Source organism: Haemorhous mexicanus, chromosome 10 (assembly GCF_027477595.1).
Source record: "Haemorhous mexicanus isolate bHaeMex1 chromosome 10, bHaeMex1.pri, whole genome shotgun sequence".
NCBI classification, from domain to species: Eukaryota; Metazoa; Chordata; class Aves; order Passeriformes; family Fringillidae; genus Haemorhous; species Haemorhous mexicanus.
In genome coordinates this window covers 26,346,151-26,366,621 of record NC_082350.1, presented here as the reverse complement: position 1 = coordinate 26,366,621, position 20,471 = coordinate 26,346,151, and the positions used below count along the sequence as shown (strand labels likewise).

General features: G+C 46.5%; 1 long non-coding RNA gene across 5 annotated transcripts in view; it reads left to right on the top strand.

Moving 5' to 3' along the window:
- LOC132331966 (uncharacterized) overlaps nt 1-20,305 on the top strand; it is a 58,368-nt gene extending 38,063 nt beyond the window's left edge. For 3 of the 5 annotated variants that reach the window (XR_009487718.1, XR_009487715.1, XR_009487717.1), the window contains 3 exons: nt 101-9,460; nt 13,179-13,324; nt 13,688-20,305. This is a non-coding gene — a long non-coding RNA (uncharacterized LOC132331966). The remainder of the gene's footprint in view (nt 1-100; nt 9,461-13,178; nt 13,325-13,687) is intronic. The other 2 variants (XR_009487719.1, XR_009487716.1) reach the window with 2 other exon arrangements.
- Nucleotides 20,306-20,471: the final 166 nt, after the last annotated feature.

Sequence of the window (20,471 nt, the reverse complement as noted above, 5' to 3'; positions counted from 1 at the left end):
TAGGAGGAATGCACTGGGAGCAGCCATGGATGGGCAGGTTCACCAGCACCCCAGTGCTCTGTCTGTTTGTGAGTCTATCTGTGTGTCTCATGATTTTCAGGTTGTTTTTCATATCCTGATGCAAATGAAAAGTCAGCCTTTCTCAGAAGAGTGTAGAATCTAATGAGCAGTGTGTTTGAAAACCTCAGCCTTTCCCAGGACACAGGTGAGTGATGCAAACATGGCACAAGCAGGTGGAGATGGGCATCTTGGAAAGAAAACATCAAAGGAATCACACAGAGGTCGGGGTGGGCAATTCACAGGGCCAGGGAGCTGGAGGTGTGTGCAAAGCCACCCTGCTCTTCACTCAGTGCCACTGAGCTTCAGTTCACAAAGAAAGTGGCTGGGAAAATTACCCAGAAATAGATGACCTTTCAAAAGGCCTCTAATATACAATTACCTGATGTTCACTGAAGTGGTTCACGTGCTTCCCACTCTAAATGATTTTCTAGGTTCACCCATGTGTGAAAAGGGGGCTGATTTTATGGAGGAGGGCAAGGGAGGAAAGAAACTTCAGAAAGGAGAAAAATACGCCAGGGAATTTTACTGGTTGTTTGCTTCAAGGGAAGAAAAGGGCAAATAGATGCAGCCACCTCAAAGTCACCTTTTGACTTTGAACTTTAAAAGAAAGGAGCATGGGAGAACTCTGAGGTATTGACAGCACTTGACAGAAGCTGTTCCATGGAGATGGGTAGGAAATTTAGGATCCAGTGGAGTTTGCTTTCTTAGCCAGATGACAAGTTCTTTTTTTCCCCGCAGTACAACAGAATTAATACAACCCCTGTTTTCCTTACTGCCTTTTCTTTCCTTCTGCCCTGGGTCATCTGGCACAGGAGATCCCTTGCCTGTGTGGCCACCAGTGCTCACACCAGGGCTGGCCATGCCCCCTCTGCAGAGTTTCAGCTCTGATCCTGGACCAAAGCAAGTGAGTTATCTGGGGCTGCACTCTGTAGTGGGCTTTAGGCAAAATACTTTTCTAAGGAAATTATTTCTATGGTTGGAACAAAGTGCCTCTCCCCAGCACCTTTCCAGTGGCAGCTGTGCCAGGTGCACACAGCAGTCTGGCTTCAGTAGTTCAGTGTTCTCTTCACTGCCCTGATCCCCAGCAGCCCAGGGGGAAGGGGGCAGAGACCACCCCCATGTGGGCAAGGAGCAGCATTCAAAAACCCAAAGACTTCTTGAAACCAGGGAATGGCATTCCCACACAAGATGAGAGAGCACACTGGGCAATAGAAACTATGTTTGTATGGAAGACAATTATTTTAAATAACCTTGGAATGTAAAGATTTTCATGAACAAAAGTCCCCCATCTGCATTATCTGACAAAACAAAGACAGGTGTCCACAGACATCAACGTGGCACTTGTAGCACTGAGGCACTTTTCATTTGGTCAAGTATCTTAAGTATGTTTGTGGGGAAAAACCCAAAGTTGAACTTTGGATCCAAAGCATTAGACTTGCAATTCCACAGAATTTTGTGACTTTGGAAATGTTCTATTGTTTTTCAGTATGAGCTCATGAAGCTGGAATGAAATTGTCCTTTTGGGACAAAACAAAATAGATGAAAAATAAATGCTCATGTCAGGTCTGGAAACCAAGGGGGTCCTGAGCCATAGTCTTTAATATGTTTCTTTTCCATCAAGTTCAGGAGCAACTCTGAGCAGGATTTGCTGCAGTTGAGGGAGACAGAAGAAAAGTCATATTAAAAATAAAAGAAGAACCCAGAATAAGATTTTTCAAAAAGCCATTTATATCTTCTATAAGATATCCAGATGCAAAAGTGAATGGAGAGTCAGGAGTGCACTCAGGCTCCTCTGGCTGTGGCTCTGCTGGAAGGCAGGTCAGCTTGAGCTCACAGCAGCATAATTGTAGGATGATGTGGAGCTCCTCCTGCTTCTGCCTCCTCCTTTTGGAGGCCACACAACATGCACATGTTGTGTTCCTGAATTCGTGCCTCTTCTGGCAATTTATTTGCCTGATCCTTAAATTTCTGTGTTCATCTCCAGGGCCCAGAGCTGTGCCAGGCTGCCAGCAGCTTGCTGGGACCACGGGCAGGTCTCTCAGCTCCCCACAGTGACTGTGCCTGCGTCTCTGCTGCTGGGGAGCTGCCAGCAGGGTGTCAGGAGTGCAGCCACACACAGCTGCACTGCCCATGCTCCAAGGGCAGTGTGCTGACAGCTAACCATGGCAGAGAGACTGAAAGATGTGAGAGTTTCTCTCACATCTGCTCACATTCTGCTTTTAACTCTCCGTGGCCCTGTTTGGGAATGGGCTGTAGCCACTGCATGCCTTTAGCTTGAACTTGCACTTCATCAGTCCGGGAGGAAGAATGGAAGAAATGTTCCGAGAGAAAATTCCATTTATGTCTTCTGCCACCTGCTAATGGCATATGTGGGCTGCTGCATGCCAGTAGCTGATGGCAAAGATAACATCAGTGTGGAGAAAATTGTGCAGTGCTGAGAATGAGACTCATGTTCCAGATGACCCAGTAGTTGAGCGCCTGCTGGGGCCAGGTGTGGGGCCGAGCTCTGCTCACCAGCACTCACACAGACACACAGTGTGATGGCCTTGCTGCAATCCCAGAAATCAAACTTTTCAGGGCAGGCAAAAAGACAAAAGCTGAAAAGCTTCTGTTCACATCCAGCCCCAAATCAGGCTTTGCTGCATATCCCTCCAGCCTAATTGGTGTGAGGGAGGCTGACAGGAGGGAACGGCTGTCAAAGTGCCCGGCAAAGCTGCTGGGCTGAAAACTGACTTAATGGCAGAGTAGACACAGTGGGCAGCTCTTCAGAAGTAAACATCCATTGACAGTAGGATCATAGAAATATTTGAGGCACTCAACAGCAAAATCCTTGTTGCTTTTCACCCTCGTGCCGCCTGGGGTTTTTGCTCAGTGAGGGAATTGATGGTGTTTTGTGTGAACTGAGAGGTAATCGCGAGCAACTACTTAAATAACCTAATTATGTTTAGAGAAGGCTGGTCCCTGAGAGCAGCTAGGATCTGTGAATAAACATATTGACACAGGTGACCACCTGATCTATGCATATGGATCTAAAAAAAGCCACTTTGCTAAGTTTAAATACCTCAAAGTAAAGCTGAGCAGACACCAGACGCCAGCAGCCGTGCCTGCCCAAAGCAGCAGGGCATGGGGCTCAGCACGTCCTGCCAGCCCCAGGTGTCCTCCTGAGGGGACCAGGGCCTTTAAATACCAGCCCTTAAATACCCTGTGCACAGAGAAGGGTAAAGGGACTGGGCCCCCTAAATGGGGGATGGACAAGCCCAGAGGCTTACCTTGCCTAATCCTTGGGCAAACATGCTCAGTGTCTGCTGAGTCCAGCAGCTGATCCCACCCGTGCCAGCACTGCCCTGCACAGCTGGCCCGGGCCTCCCAGGGGACAGAGGGCACCTGCTCCCAGCCTGGAGTTCCCTGGGAATGGAGAGAGCCCCCTCCCCACCTGGGGTTCCCAGGGACAGTGGGCTTCCAGCTTGGCTGTGGCCCTTAGTAGTCAGAATTCTTGGAGGAGAAAGTCTGAGAGAGAGAAAAGACAAATGTGAAGCTGTTGAATGTGTTCAGCCCTTCAGCAGAGGGGTTGAAGAGTTCACAGTGACAGCTGAGATAAGGCCAGCCTGCTGGTGGGCCCCAAGCTGCCCCTGCCCCACCAGCCTCCTCCTCCTCCTGCAGTGAGCACCCAGCTGCCTCACCCCACTGTTAACCATGTCTAGATTCAGTACAACCTAACAGCACAGAGTTATAATACCCTATGACATGGAAATGGGTCAGAAACAAACTCTGTGTCTTTCTGTATTAACACAGGTGCCACTCCTGGCTTGGAGGGTTCACAGCTCTGAGATTTCGCTGCTTATGACTTGAAGCAACCAGCATCACCTCAGGCTATAGGCAGAAAAATTTCATTGAGCCACATTGCCTCTCTGCTAGACAAACTGCAGAAAGATAACTTGCTCCCAGAATGTCAGGGTTGTCTGGCCACCTTCCAAACAATAGCTGCATTTCATGCTTGAATGCCTATCAGTGAATTTCCAGTACAAAATGTGAACAGAGACAACTAGAAATCAAGGTCTGGTGTTTCCTTTGCACCTCCCCAGAGGGGAGGGCTGTTGGCATCATATATTCAATCCCTCAGCACCAGCAGACACAGGTCAGTGACAAGACAGGTGAAAGAACAAGGCCTGAGGTCAGCAGATGCCCGGTACAGCCACCGAAGCTGCCTGCTTCCAGGAGCTGAGGCTGCTGCTCTTGGGGAAACAAAGCTCCCACCTGCTAGTCAACATCTGCAGTTACCACACAGAAGAATTCAAAAAGCCAACCAACAATCCCCTAGCCAAGTGTTCAGGGTGGAAAAATATCAAAGATCAAGATGAGATGGACATGGCATGTCTCCTGGCTGGAATTCCTGGGAATGTTTGTTGGTGGCATGCCTGGTCACGCAGTGCTGGTTGGACACAGGGTGCCAGCCAGGAGCGTGCTGTTCACCCAGCAGCCTGATCCACATCCTTCCTGTGGCTGAAGGAGATGCAGGTGGAGCCTGGGTGGGGCAACTGCCAGGTGTTAGGAAAGATCACTTATGCCCACAGGTCACTTCCCCAGCAAGGTGTACCTTGTTCCAGGGGTGCTAGAGCCTCCCCAGTGGAGTGGGACCTCAAGGGGGTTGAGAAAGCCCTTAGAGCAAATAAGGTGAATGGCACCAAAGCTTCTAGGGAAATCCATTTTGTGAATGTTGCCCACCCCTAGTTCAGAGCCACTCTTAGCAGTGGGGCAGTGCAGGCAGGCAGAGCAGTGTTCTGTCAGGATGGTGCAGGTCCCTTTGCTGTGCTACAGCTGAAGCCCATAACATGGAGAAAGAGAGCCTCAGTTGCAGGGCTGAGCAGGCAGGGTCAGATCCTGCCACAGTTTTGACTCACAACTAGACAGACTGTACTTTTCAAGTTGCAGAACTTAAGATTTTTGCATTTCAGTTCTGCAAATGCTACTCAGTGGTTTTGCCACTTTTCACCTATTAAACTTCTTGGGTTTATCCATGCTCCATCCAGAGTTCCACCCATTAAACTCTAATTTTTCTGCCTTTCCTCACTTGTAAGTGGAGGAGGTCACCTTCAGAGAGGCTGGTTCAGAGAACAGAGGTAGTAGCCATGGAGTGCCCTATCCAGTGAAGTCTCAAATGAGAGATAGGAGGGCTCTGAAAAGCATGGTAAAGGATTTGAAAATTAAGATAATACCTGCTGCTAGTGTGAGATTCAGAAGTGCTGCTGCTGAACAGCATTTCCATGCCAGGAACCTGCAGCAGCTGCTATGGATGCAGATCCATCCTTCAGCTGATCCTACAGCATGGGTTCTGGACTCCTCCAGTTCTGGGACTCCTTCACCTCTGCATCACCAGGATTTCTTCAGCATGGTCATTAACAGCTCACACATACCTGCCACACCTTGCAGCACACGCCTCTGCATTCCTCACCCTGTTCCAGACATGCTTTGTTCATGGGCTCAGCTCTCAGAGCTCCCACTCACCCTGTGATTCACATGGGATCAGGTTATATGAAGTGCTGGCAAATTATGGTCATGATGGGTTTGGCCCTAGCCCTGTCCTTGAAAGAACAGATCCTGTCACCTAACCAGTACTTTTGGGAGGTTATTTTACAATTTGTATAAAGAAAAAATGTACTGGAAATACCTAATCTGTAGTGTCAATCTCTGGACCTCAGTACACACAGAAATCCAGCAATGTCCATTGTTTGACATGCTTTTGTCTGTTCTATAACCCGTGATCAGAGTTCACAAGCTTTCTCCCAGCCTGTGCTCAGCTTTTAAAGCTTTTCCTGCCGTCTGTCACATTTGCCAAGTCTCCAGTCCCTGAGTGCTGCCAGTGTTTGCAGCTCTCGAGCTGTTGGGGCAGACAGCTCTGTGTGCAGGGATGCAGTGCCTGGGAGCTTGATGGAACAAGCTCAGGGCCCCAGCACCTGACCCTGGAGGGTGCCTGGACTCTGCAGCTAGCACAGGCAAGATGGAAAATGGTACAATCTCCCCCTTTCTCATCATTGTTCCTACACAGCACAGCAAATCAAAACCTCAGACCAGCACAACTCCTATTGTTACTTATTCTGCAGTCTAGAGGGAAAAAAAGGAGTCCCAGCTCCTCATTTCCACACGAGTGGGAACCAGTAGTGGTTGGCAGACCAGTGGCTGGTTTCTAGACTTGGCCAAGGGAAAGATCTGAGTCCTTGCTTAATATTAAAAACCTTGGCTACGGCTGATTTAATTTCCCATTTTTTTATTCTACTCTTAAATTTTATGTCTTTATTTTCAGTTTAATCCTTTCTTTTTAAGGTTTACATAGCATCATCTGCTTCTCAAATACCTTTGTCCTTTAGCTAGTTTTGCGAGCTGCACTTTAAAAGTGGGTGCTCTGTGATCATCACAAAAATCCCTCCTTCTGGTATTTTTGCTAGCGTCAGTCCCCAGAACATGGGCCTTAATGAAGGGAACATATTCCCTACTGATGTGCCAGACAAAAGTTCATGGCTTTGTCTTGCTGAAAATGAAGTCTTGATTATTCATGCAGTTCCCAATTAGTCATTCCACACCCTTGAATTATTTCTGACAGATGTGAAATGCCTTGTGCTGAATTCCTACTCCAAGGAACCTTCTGCATGACTGGTTTATCAGTGTATGCAAGCAGACTCATGATTTACAGTGCTTCATCATCATGGCATGTGTAACACTGAACACGATGACTAGGGAAACCAGACCCACCTATTTTTGGTCATAGGCTCAGACCCTCCAAAATCTGCCAGCAGCTGCACAAGAGGTGCTCACACAGGGCTGGTGTGTGCTCAGGGAAAGCCAGTTTACGCTGAGGATCTCAAGAAGGGATTGTCTGAGGGCACATAAATTCACTCTCAGGGGTGATATGGACACAAGTGCTAACCTGAAGGCCCATTTCTGTCACTTTTCACTTTCTTGCTTTGTCTTTGCTGCCAGGAGTGCTTTTCCTGCTGGCTGTGTACTCGGCTGAGGTGCAGGTCTGGCGTGGTTCCTGTCCCTGAGCAAGCCCTGGAGAGCAGAGGCTGCCCAGCAGGGAGGGAATGCCCAGCTTGGTGCCCTTACTTGCTGCTGGCAGTGCTCTCTGCTGTGTTTCCCTGCAAGGGAGTTCGTGCACATCTCTCCACACCTTGTCAGAGGCACACAGAAACTCTCCTCCACAGCCTGCAGAACACAGGTGGAGGCTGTTTCCCAAAGGCTCTGAGACTTCTAAAATCAGGGGGCCCCAGGCTGGCCAGAGTACATTTATTTTCTCCTACAAAGAAAAGGTCTTTCAGGGGACCTTCTCTGGACAAGAGCCTCCTCCAAAGCAGGAGGGCAGCTGCAGAGAGGGTGCTGTGGGGGTACAGGCAGCTCAGAGCTGCTCTCAGCTGCACCCACTGTGCACCAGGGACAGGAGCACAGCTCACCTGCTGCCTCTGGGACAGCCCAACAGCACAGCAGGGCTTGTTCTGCTCAGAATCACTGCCCTGCACCTGCCCTGCATGTACCTCTCTGGAAACAGAGAGTTTCCTTCCCAAAGGGAGCTCTGAGCTCCCCTTGCAAAGCCCCAGCAGCCGTCCCTGATGGCACACCTGCACTGAAGGGTCTGACTTGCTCTCACTGCTGCATTTCAGCAGCATTCCTGAGCAGGTGGCCAGGCCTGGCTCCATATGAGCTTAATGACATTACCTCTGCAATGGGAGATCTTAGGCTGGGATTCCACATTTTTCTCCTGCAGAAGTCTCTGTCACTGCAAAACAAAATAATAGTACCCAAAGCCACGTTAAGTCATTGTAGTGATTCCAAAATCCATGATTCCTCTGGCTAATTAAAAAAGCTTCAAACTCGCTCCAAGTCTTACAACTATAAATTCTGTGTTTGCACTGGTGAAACTCCCCCTTCTTTTTATCCACAGATGGTCATGATGATATGTTTTTGTTCAACGATTAATCATTTTTGTGTCATGTTTGACTTGGTTTGGGGATTTAAATTACATACCTCACTGAAGGGAAACCCTAATTGAGATACAAATCTGAGCACCTGTGAAAGACTTCAAGTTCTGTGTACATGCCTAAGTATAAATATTTAAATGTATGTTTTACTACTTTAAAGGCATCTACACAGGATGTCAGTGGAGGTTGATCTGTCATCAGTCTGTCTTGTCAGCAGACCCACTGGATTCTGACAGCTGAACAGAGGCCATTAATTAAAACTGCCAGGTTTTGTCAGACCCTTGACATGCTCCCTAGATAATTCAGTCCCATGCATTTCAAGCATTTGCAGCAGGAACAAGACTAAATCTTTCAATTTCCCTGCTCCATGCTATGCCTCTCTTTCTAAGAAAGAGGATTTATTCCTGCAGCAATAACCCTTTGCATTTTGAAGCAAGGGTGTTGGTGCAACTTGGTTCTGCATTGAGAAGTGCCATGGTTTGTGATGACTCCTCAGAGGGAAGCTGTGCAAAGGTTCTGGCAGTGACTCCCCACCCTCAGGAAGGTTTCAGGGATAATGCCACAAGTCTTGCAGGAATAAGGAGCTTTTTCTTACTGTTCTAAGAAGGTTCTTTGCTAGAATAAGCAAACAAGAATTGGAGCTGACTTCAGGTCCCTCTGCTCCCACAGCTATCCTCACTGGAGCTGGCAACTGCTCCTGGGGAGATAGGGCTCTCAGCCAGTCATCCTTAAAGGAGAAGTGTTAGTTTTGCATGTAACTATGACCTATTTTTAAATTTTTGCTATATATACAAATTTTATAACACATCCATGGACCCTTTGGAGTGCCTGTGATGGAGAGCCAGTGGTCAACCCTTAGACTCATGTTTAGAAAACACCACCTTTGTTTGTTTTACATGTTTATAATTGTCTCTGGCTATATTATCATTTGTGAATTTCCACAGTAGCTTTCAAAGTAATGTTGGTTTGTCTGGATAGTAACATTGCAAAAAAGCACTTAAAATGTCAGATGCAAGAACAGTTTGCTTCTTCTTGCTACTACAACCTACCACAGATGTAAATCATGAGCCATATTGCTACAGCTTCTGAAATCAAAGTAAAGCCAAATAATGTACAGCCCAGCACAGACATATTCCCTAATGGCACAGAAGTGTGGTGCTCCAGCCCCCCATTTCATAGGAGAAAAGGAGGATATATGATAAGAGGTCAGTGCCAACGTCTCACCTCCTCAGTGGTGACTGCAGTTTTGTATGGGACATTCTGCTCCTTCCGTGCATTGCTCAGAGGTGGATCCTGTGCAGAAACCCCTTCTCTGCCCCCGTGGAACAGAGGGTTATGTCTCCTTCACGTGGAACCACGCTCCTCTGGAATGTCACAGATTGCCTCTGGGGCCAACCTGAGCTGCAACAGAGCACGGAGAAGACAGGTTTCAGGTAAGACAGCAGATGCAGTTTGCACACTTGTGAGGTTTGCTGGAAGTCACACCAGTAATGAATATGTTCCAAAGGGAATTAGGGGGGCCCCCTCCCTGTGGGCTCCCACGCCTGCAGGGAGGCAGCTGTGGAGGCAGGTATCTGCTGTCTCGATGCTGCAGAGGATTTCCCCACAGCTCACCTGGACTCAGGTGGTGGGCTTAGAGATTCTCTTGCCCATCCCACTGTAGCCTCTGGGGCATTGTCTGCACAAACTAACTCAGTAGCCAGGTCCCTTCTCATGGGCCTGCCCAGGGAATGAGGGACTCTGGGCCTCCTTGGGCCGTCTCTCCCCTCATCAGCCGACCTGGAGTTTGCTTTTGTGCTTCATGGAATGGCAGCATCTCACAGGAGCACTTGTTGTTAGCTCGTGCACAGCGCCGGGCGCTGTGAGGAGTAAGCATAGTGCTGAATTACAAGGTGGTGTGAGTAAGAGCATCTGCCACCGTCAGCAGATCGATGAGGTCAGCAGGTTTACATTCCTTCAGGTCAGAGAACAGAACAAGTGTGATCTTATCCCCGTGCCAGTTCCTGCACCCTGCACCCACCGGCCCTGCTCTGCAAACTGCAGGGAACAAACAGGCACAGGCAACCTCCAGTGAGAATGCAGAGGACAGCAAGCACACTGGTTTTTTCCCACAGCACGAAACAGCCGGCATGTTCTGCCAAAACCATAAATGTTCCCTTGGGAAACCGGGCTGCATTTATGAGGGACTGCGAGATCTGCTGTCTGCTCACCTGGGGAGCAGGAGAGGTATTCTGTTTAAAGTAAGGGACCCAGTCTGGTGTCCAACCCTGCCACGCCATGAGGGAGAGGACAGCATAACAGAGGAACTGCATTTTCCTTCTCCTCACTTGTTATTCTGTATGGTCATGTATTAATTCTGAGACTCAACTCTTTTAATTATTTTTATAACCCTTACTGATGTCACTCTGAATATTACTGTTGTCCTTATAAATACACAACCCCCTTTCTCTAGAAATTTTAGCCATCCAGCTAACATGCCCTATGACTTTGAAATCAGTACACAGAATTTATCAACAGAATTGAAAATTAAATTAAATTTAGGATGAAAGCCATACCTTACACCCTCAAGGCTTATAAATTTAGTCTTGTCCAAGATACAAGTGCATGTCCCCAAAATGAATATAATTCTGAAAATTGCTTATGTTAGTCAGACAGAGCCAGACAGTTTTAGAGGCAGACATATGTGAGCCAAAAAAAGTTATGGTTACAAAGGCACATCCTGGATTACAGAAAACAAATGTCATATCATACAGAGATTTCCATAAGGGTGGGAATTGCTCTGGATTGGCATGAGTCAAGCATAACTTTAAATGCTATTCCTTGGGCAATATCCAAAGGATCAGACTCCATATTGAACACCTTTGCTCACTGTAAACTACGCAGTATCTAGATAAGTGTTGAATACATAAATAGGTTTTTATATTGATGCCAAACCCAAACACCTACAGATGACTGCAGCTATTGGGTATCAAAGATAGAAGTCAATTTCTGAAGACCTACTTGGATAACACAATTATCCTTTTTGATGCATAAGACTTGAATAGGGCTCTGGGAATTAGCAACATAAAAATAATGTCGGTGATGAATTTAAAATGTTCCCCAAACAAGGAATTATAAGGAAGCCTTGGGAGAGATCTTGCGGTGAACTTGGATCTTTCCACAGTTTTTAACTCTGAGTATTAGATTTTTCATAATCTTCAGTAGTTACTTGGCAACTGCTCTGGGCTGTTGGATAACCCATCTGGGCAGCACACAGCTCCTGCCACAGGGCAGGACCCCACAGCTGCACGTGGGGCATCCTGACTCTGCCTATGCTGCCCCTATTGTATACCTGCAGATCTCAAACAATGAACAATGCTTGATAGTCATCGACCTGATTTCAAAAATGGAGTAACTGTGATGCAATGGGATGAAGAAACTCACTCGATACCATTGAATCAATTGATGTCCATGCAAGGATTAGACACATTTCCTCATTCTTGGTGCCATTTGTAACTTACCACAAAAGAACACTAAACCCACTTCTTATGGCCATTCTCCATGCTTCAACAGACCATGGCATCAAAGGACTAGGCAATAAATCTTCCCTTCTCTCAGTTTGTTTTTTTTAAAAGAATGACTGTTATTAGAGAAAAGAGGGCTTCAGCAGCTGCAGGAAAGAGCCCTCACTGTGCATTCTTTCAGCATGTAGTCCCTCTCACATTCTGCCTTCTGTTTCCTCACTGTCCTCCTGAAGAACCCTGAGTCCAACCAAGCGTTAAGGCCTGCAGTGACATTGCTAAGGATCAGATGCTGATCACTTTCATCATTAAACCTTTTTGTTAGTGTGTGAACCAGCATTCTGCCTAGTGAGATTGCTTATAGACCAGAAACATCATTGCTGTACAGTACCCAGCTTTGGATTTGCAGATCTCCAAATTTATCATGTGCTACTCTCTATAAACATGAATTCAAAAGAGAGGGATTGTCCTGAAGTCACGATCCTACCAGCAGCACCCTGTGAGAAAGCTTTTTCTTTTGCAGCTGAGTGGGCAGTGCCAGTGGCCCCTGCAGCAGAGCGTGCCCAGGTGGAGCAAGGGCCAGCAGACATTACCAGGCTGTGGGTTTCATTTTAGTGTTTCAGCAAGAGGAGTCTGAAAAGTGTTAAGTCTAATGATTTACAAAGTGAAATCAGGTTACAGGGATCCTACCTGTGTGCAACTCTTTGTGAGTCATAGGAGGAAGCAAACCACAGTCCATATTCCACAGGGAAAAGCCATATGGACTTGTCACTTGGGGTTCTTTGTACAGAATGCAGGTCCCTGTCAGGTTCCTGTCACTGGCTCAATTTCACATCCCACAGCTTGTCTTTAGGAGCAAAATTCCAGATCTACCCAATTCTACCTAAACTGATTTCAGTTGATGTGCCCTCAGTGCACACTGTGCTTCACCCTGCCAGAGTGTGGCTCTGGCTCGCAGCCCTGCAGGTGCTGTGCTGAGAGCTTTGATCAGCAGCTCTGGGGAGCCCTGAGGCTCCACTGACCATCCACAGAGCACCTACTCTGGACCCAGCACATTCCTTCTGCTGGCACACACGCAAAGGGGGAAGGAGGAATGAGAAAGCAATTCTGATAGGGAAAGATAAACAGAAAATGTGGGAGGGAACTGAAAGCATCTCTCTTCTCCTTGCACAACTTCAGCTCCAGCTTTCCAAGTTTCTGCTGTTCATCACCTCTTCTACATGCAGAACAGAACCTTGTTTCCCTTGTCTGAGAAACACCTTGTCTGAAGAAGTACAGCCTTGAAAATCCTTTAGTCATTTAACACTCAAAACAACTTTTCCACCCCGTATCCTACATGGTACCAATTCCTCTGCAAAAACACAGATGCAGAAACAACAGGCTAGTGCAACATGCATCATACACTGCAAAATATGCTCAAGAGAGCTTACACAGGGCACTGCTCAGTGTTCACAGGAGTAGGCAGGAGATCAAGAAACCTTAGATTTTACTTTGGGCACTGGCTTGGTCTGAAGTTTTGAGCAAAGGGGAATAATTTCCAATTTAGGTTTCAGTTTTACTGTCTGAAAAAAACTAGGAGGTATTATTTAGAAAGCTTGGAGAACTTCCACAAAATTTGCCTAAAATCCACCTGTTAATTACATTTCAACAGAAGCTGAGATGTGCCTGTGTACCCCTCATAGAAGCAGCACTCCAGAAACAGTTCATGGTACAGAAGAGATGGCATATTTCTTTTAACAATGGGGTGAAAAATGGTGTTTAAGGCCTGGTTCTGCAAAGTGCACTGGAAGAAAACAGGTATTTCCTTATGCATCATGCCCTAGGAAAAGATATTTAAACATGACTGTGTTCTTAAAAAGAGAAATTTCAAATAAATTCTGTATGTACTGCCATGCTAATCTGAACAGCATGCCTGCATGCAGAAATTTAACTTTTAAAAAACTACCCCCTTTCTGCTGCTTGTGTGTACATTGGTATTACTCAACCTTCACGTTCTTACAGAGCTCACTGTGAGCCTTCCCACATGCTAAATCTATCCTAGTAGGTATTTACTTACCATTATAAAAGTCTTTAACCACATGAGTAAACACAGAAATATTTGCCCAGGTTAACAGTGATATTGGGCTATGTGGAATAAAACTACACTGTTCTGTATTTCAGCAACCTGCTTCACAGAACTTTCCTTCCTCTGCTTGTTGTGACCGGCGTGCCCTCCCGAAGACCCGGCTGGTGTGACTCCCTGTGCCCGGGCAGGCTCCCCCTGAGTGCCACTGACTGAGAGAGGCACAGTCACCCCCAGGCCACCAAGCAGGCCCTGGCTGGCTGCAGGAGCTGCTGGCCACGGTGCCCCTCAGCTGGCTGGAGAAGAACAGGAACATGTTCACCGCCCCAGGCTGCACCTCTGGCAGGGATGTTTTCCCAGAGCCCACATCCTTTCCTTCAGCAAACTTCCACACAGCTCCCACCTCGTGCCCAGCTGGTTTTGCACTGGCTCGGCCACGCCAGCATTCCATCAGTGCTGACAGTGGGGCGGCTGGGGACGGGCACCACAGTCACAGCAGGAGTCACAGCAAGAGTCAGAGTCACAGCAAACAGCCCCACGGCAGGAGGGGAGCTCTGTCACACTGTGTGCCCTCCCCGGGCAGCACCGTGCCACCTCCTGTCACCCACAGGGCAGTGTCCCCTCACTGCTGAGCCTGCCCCCAGTCACAGGGCAGTGTCACCTCACTGCTGACCCTCACCCACAGGGCAGTGTCACCTCACTGCTGAGCCTCACCCACAGGGCAGTGTCACCTCACTGCTGAGCCTGCCCTCACCCACAGGGCAGTGTCACCTCACTGCTGAGCCTGCCCTCACCCACAGGGCAGTGTCACCTCACTGCTGAGCCTGCCCTCACCCACAGGGCAGTGTCACCTCACTGCTGACCCTCACTCACCCACAGGGCAGTGTCACCTCACTGCTGAGCCTGCCCTCACCCACAGGGCAGTGTCACCTCACTGCTGACCCTCACCCACCCACAGGGCAGTGTCACCTCACTGCTGAGCCTGCCCTCACCCACAGGGCAGTGTCACCTCACTGCTGACCCTCACTCACCCACAGGGCAGTGTCACCTCACTGCTGACCCTCACTCACCCACAGGGCAGTGTCACCTCACTGCTGACCCTCACCCACCCACAGGGCAGTGTCACCTCACTGCTGAGCCTCACTCACCCACAGGGCAGTGTCACCTCACTTCTGAGCCTGCCCTCACCCACAGGGCAGTGTCACCTCACTGCTGAGCCTGCCCTCACCCACAGGGCAGTGTCACCTCACTGCTGAGCCTGCCCTCACCCACAGGGCAGTGTCACCTCACTGCTGACCCTCACCCACAGGGCAGTGTCACCTCACTGCTGCCCCTGACATGGGCACCATGTGGGATGGAAAAATCAGCTCCGAGGTAATTAAGTGGAGAAATGTCCTGAAACTTAAAAACCCAGGGCATCTTTGATCTAGACAGGGCTCAATTCATAGTAAGATCTGTAATCCTCTGAGCGTCTCACTGAGGGGGAAAGGTGAGGAACTGAGTGGCTTTTGTATGGCAGCCTACCACAGCCAAAAGACCAAGAAAATCACAAAAACCCCTCTTCCCTCTTTCTTCAGTTGATCTTTTCTTTGTATGACTGCATCATTTAAAAATTGTTTATGACTTAATACTGAGTACATGCCAAAACCTTCTATACTGGAGAGACCAAAGGTGAAATCCTGGGGGTTTACAGGATAAACTCCACATAAACTTTGTGCCAGAGAATGCGTTTGTGCTCACCTTTTGGTTGGGCTCTGGATAAAAGCCTGTTATGAGTTCTCCAACAGGAGGCCATCTAACTGAGATGGTCTGAGATCCACAGCCACTGTTCTGGGAATAGCTGTAGCTAACAGAAGGAGGCTTTTCACTGCATCAGAGACAAAAGGAACAGCAGCAGGGCAGTGATGTCAAGAAAGGGCAGATGCCCCAGGTGCAGCCTCCCTGGAGCTGGGTGCTGGAGAAGCCTTGATGTTGTGTGAGCAGTGCAGCCCTTGTGCCACAGGCAGTGCCACGGTGACTCTGATCCTGAGCCCACTGCCTGCCTGTGCTCCCGCTGGTCAGCTGCCCTGGCAGGCAGGACAGGTGTGTGTGTGTCTGGGTGACCAGTGGGCACTGCTCAGGCCAGTGCCACTCATGGGGGCACCGCCACCACACTTCCCTGAGACAAAGCCAAAGCCCAGTTCTGCTGTCCCTGTGTCTGGTTTGTATGTGCTGCATTTTGTGCAGATCCTTCCCCACCCTGACCTGGCAGCTGCCACACCACACCTGCTGCAGAGCAACACCTGAACATCCACGAGCTCCCTTCAGGTGCTGTCAGGTTCATGCAAACAACAGCAAGTGGGGCTGTGGCTGGAAAAACAGCCAACGATCCCCCTCTCCTTCTTTTGGAGGGAGTCTCTGTGTCCTGACTAGTCCCCACAGAGACCACAGCTCCTCTCCTTGGAGACAATTCCATGGTGAGAGCTTTTAATGACTTTCAGATGTCTTAACAGAAGAGAAAATTCCTAGTCTTAACTTGCAGAATTTATGAGCTAATTTTTATCCATATGGAATTATTTATAGTGCAACTGAGGAACTGAGGAAAAAAATCCTCCAAATGACGATGCTGAGTATATCACCTCTTTGCAATGCATTCCTAAAGAGTTCCCACACCATTTCACACCTACAGGACAATTCCACTCATCAAAATTCTCATGGAGAATCTGTTAGGGCTTGCCATGAAACAGGTAATTACTTTGGGAATCCTAGTAGTGTAATTTAATTACTGTGGTATTTTTCATTTAAGCCAGTAGTTTGCATCACTTCCATCAGTTTACTCTGACAAATGTCAGAACATTCACTTCCCCCAATGTTCTGTTTTCCCTTTTTTCTCAGGCTCCAAAACCAGACCTCTGAAAATGGTTTGAATAAGCAAACCCGATACACACTGAGATCACTTCTTCAGCATTAATGAAGGACAAGTTGTGCCTTTTAATCAGGTTTATAAAGGAAGTGCTCAATTATAAAATAATAACAATACAAAATGCAGGTCCTCATAAACAATTATTATGTGTCTACCCCAAACACTTTTAGTTTTGCTTAGCAAGCTCTCCATTTCTGATGATTCTATTTTAGTGGATTTCAGCAGAACTACTTATATAAGATTTAAAACAAAATTAACAGCAGAAAAGCAGAGATTTACATGAAGAGAATTTGGGTTTATATTCACCACATCATTTTAGTGTCTGACAGCAGGAGTATTTCAGTAGATGCAGTCACAGACGTCGATAGTAGCTGTACAGTTGGATGAGAAAAGCAAGAATTAGCCACAGAAGTAGTATTTTTTTGGTATGTATTTTGCATACAGATTTCATGTGGAGACAGGGAATCCATCAATCCACTATCTGCTACAAACCCCACATTTGTGCTTTTGCAGCAAAGTTAGAGCTAATCAGACTATAAGTTTTCTGAAGCCTGTTTATGCAAAAAAGGCCAGGAACCAGTTTTGGCTGACTGCAGTCTCGTGTCCTACATGATGTGGTAGCAATAGAGCTGTCAAAATTTGCTCAGAACTTAAATATGTACATGTTTCCCCACACCTTTATTTATGCAGCTCTGATCTCTGCTTTTGAATTCCTGCTTCGCAGTAAAAGGGGCAGAAAGGGCATTGCACTTCTGGAAGTGAAATGTGAGGGGTGCAGGTACACATTCCCCTTGGAACCTGAGCATCCCACACACCTGGACCAAGCAGATGGCACCACTCCAAACAACCAGGACTCCCTGGGAAGTCTATTTAAATAGGCCATCTAAACATTATTATCATGGACTTGCAATCCCTTTAATGTCTACTCCGTAACTGCTCTCTCACCTTAAAAACAGACCATCTTTCCTCTCCACACTTCCTCTTAGTCTTCTACCCCAAGTATTACATAAGTCCTTTAGGAACTCAGTCCAGAAAACGGATTTATAACTACAGATCAAATTGTGCCACATAGTACTTATTTAAAGTATCTGACAAACTCTCTGAAGTTTGTCTATATTCCCTTTTTTGCTTAGACAACATAATAAAAACAAATGGCCTGCTGTTATTCATGCTTTTAATACTGAGATGTAGTTATGAAGAGGGTGGAAAGTCTGCGAATGGTTTATACACAAAGCAAAGGGATTACTTACTGTTCAAAGCAGAAGTTTTCAAGAAAATCAGCAACCTAGATTCTAGGAAATACAGCAATGAATTATTGAAAAGTCCATTAAAATAAAACCATGCCAAACAGAAATATTTCACACACACTACGTCTATCAAAGAGATGTGGATTTTCTCCAATATTGATATCACACTTTACTTAATATGAGTTTGAAATATATGAGAGAACATGGTGCTGCACGCCACATGAGTGCTCTGAAACCATTCACATTTCTCTCTTTACTAGGTTAAATGAAACCTGATCTGGATTCCACTTGATCATAAGACTGGAATGCTGAAAATGCTGTAATCTATTTATACATCAAATTGAAGAAACATTGCATGTCTTTAAATTTCACTGCATTCCAGTGTATTAGCTAAATAGCAACAGTTTACAAACTGTTTCACGTTCAGACTGAGAAAGAAAAGACAGACCAACCTGACTTATTTATCCTAAAGCCAGGATTGATTTCCTGGCTTTAAAGCTATGGCCCAAACCCAGGTCTGCTCTGCGCCTTCCCTAAAAGCCTTGTTCTTGCAGCAGTAATTCATCATTAGTGCCAAAACATGGTAGTTGCCTTACGATGACTTCCAAATCCAGAGTTCTTTTTTAGCATCAAGAACAATCCCAAACTAGATTTGCAGCTCAGATTTTGTCCGTGCTTCTCTTCCCTCTGCCCCTAACCACAAATGGTTGAAAATACAGCAGACAGCAAGGCTGAGAACAACTCTGGTAAATAAGAACAACCAAATCCCACAGATGAAAACCATACAGGGGCTCATGCAGCCCAGGAGGTATTGGCAGTAACCATCCACCAAGAGACCACCTCAGACCCCCCAGCGGAATGGCAGTCTCCACAGAATGCTGTCATTTCCCTGTTTTTTACAGTATAATTTACAGAACAGTGGTGTTTGACACATCATTCTGGCTAGAGGAGCTGCTCCTATTCAAACACCACAACTGTGTGCAGCACAAGATCTACAGAAAAACAAAGGTGCCCATCACGAAGAAAAGCCAAATATGCAAGAGGCCTGTCTGTTGATCTGTACAAATGTACATCCTAGATTTTAACATCCCTCAGTTACGAAAGACACACCTGCAACTGCCATTTGATGGGTTTTGCCATTGACCTGAAAGGGGTCAGGATCAGGCTAACAACAGCTGATGGTATTTCATAACATTTATTCATTTCTACCTGCCCTTGCAATGTGTTTCAATGTGTGAAACAGTGTCCATTTTTCTCACTTGTCATTCCTATGATTCTTTTCATTAGTTGTTGGATTTAGTGCCTATTATTTCCCATGTAGAAGACTATGAACACTACAAAGACAAAAAGAGCAATTTTTTTAGAGTCAGGGGAGAGGAAAATTCTGTGCTCCTTGTCACATGAAACTTTAAGAGCCTGAAGCTAAATACTGCAGTACTATTCATGGTTCTCTGGATAGTTAGTGGCCTTTATAAATGCAAAAATCCCACTTAGACATTCAAATAACTAATTTGCTATTTTCTGTGCCCTTCTTCCCTCCAGCAGTCTGTAACCTTGTATTTGTCTTCCAGGTCTTGTGTCTTACAGTTTGAAATTCAAAAGAACTTGACATTCAAATTACAATTGCATCTCAGTCAGGTTTGAGATGATTTGGGGTAATTTAGAGGAGTCTTAAAAACAAGAATAATTTGAGTCAATGTCTTACGGTCTAGAACCACGAGTTTCATAAAAAGGAAAATGTAGAGTTTACAGTAAGGAATTTCTGATACTACTGTTTATTTTAAAATTTATAATGTTAATGCATGTATAATAATCTATAATATATATATATAAATATACATCTTTATCCAGCCATGCATTCATTTCTGGGTGTGAGCACGTGTGTGGCTCTGTGCACTCCATAAGCATTCAGGGGTTTAGTGTGTGCTAGTGACACACAGATTTCAGCCACCATCAGTGGGAAGCACCCACTTTTGACCATTTAAATTTCTAGAAACAAACAGAACATTGCAGTGCCATTTTCACTGGATACCTACAACTATCACACTCCAGAAGAGCTTTGTTTTTTGCCTTCTATCACTTGTGGGAGCATGTCTGCCCTCAGTCCAGAGACTGTGTGAGAGACACTTCTTTCTCATGACTGGTGCATGATCTTTAAATGGCAAAATATGTAAAATATGTAAAATATGTAAAATCACCCACAGTGAGAACAGGAGAACCCCAAGGAAAGCCACTGAAACCTGTATGGGGACCCTCCTAGTGAAGATGTAATGGTGAAGGTGACGGAGAGAGCGGGGGACAATTACCCACACCTCTGTCGGGTGACACAGCAGCGCTGAGAAGGAGCCTGCTGCCCTTCCCGGCCTGCTCCACCTGTCCTGTCCAGGTGTAAACAGCCAGCACACGGACACCAGGAGGGTGCCGCAGCGCCGGCGCTCGCACTCGCAAACAGAAGGAACGTGGGAATGCCTTTTAACTAACTGTGGCCAATGTTTTTCTTGAAGGAAAAAAGGGAATATGTACATGCTTGACACTTAATAAAAATACCAGCGTACTTGTGCCCAGCATACTGGAATATTGTTCAGCACCAATTCAACGTCGCAAAAACATTATCAGTGTAACGCTGACAAGGCCATTTTGTGGTTTACTGTGTGGATCTTGACTAATCTGGCTGTGGACTGTAGCAATTTTCATTCTGGACTTTTCAGAAACCTTTCTGGTTTGTTAGTGAAT